Source organism: Oryzias melastigma, linkage group LG13 (genome assembly GCF_002922805.2).
Source record: "Oryzias melastigma strain HK-1 linkage group LG13, ASM292280v2, whole genome shotgun sequence".
NCBI classification, from domain to species: Eukaryota; Metazoa; Chordata; class Actinopteri; order Beloniformes; family Adrianichthyidae; genus Oryzias; species Oryzias melastigma.
In genome coordinates, this window is record NC_050524.1 from 15,935,902 (window position 1) to 15,936,469 (window position 568).

A 568-nucleotide genomic window follows, 5' to 3' on the forward strand; every position below is an offset into this window, starting at 1 on the left:
CCAATTTGTGCAATTTCATATGCAGCTGCAGTTTACTTGAAGACGGAAAAAAAAAAATAAGAAAAAAATTACTAAAAAAACAGCTCATTTAATAATCATCTAGAATAGGTCCCTGCACCCAATTCCTTTATCTTCTTAGACATTTTCCAGCTTCATGTAATTTTTTGCTTCAATGGTTTTGCACTGTCAACTTATTTTCTCTCTTGGTGCTTACATCATTTACCTCAATTACTTCATATACGTATATTAGTCTTTAGTTCACCTTTAAGAAAAGGAGCAGCGTTGGTTGGGCAACGCCAGATTTACACTGCAGAAAACGAATCTTAGACATTTGAAAAGAAAAAGCTCCTTGTTTCAAGAAAAACTGTCTTTATTTATGTCATGAAAGAAAAGTAATATTTTTTACGTCTTAGTGGTAATTTTCTTTTCTTAGACTAATTCTCTTAAACCAGACTTATTTAGACTTATTTCCTTATTCCCTTAAACCATAGGTAGTTTTTTTATTTAACAAAACTCTGCGGTAAAAATGTTAGAGACCTGTTTTTGCAGTGTAGATGAGTTTTCATAC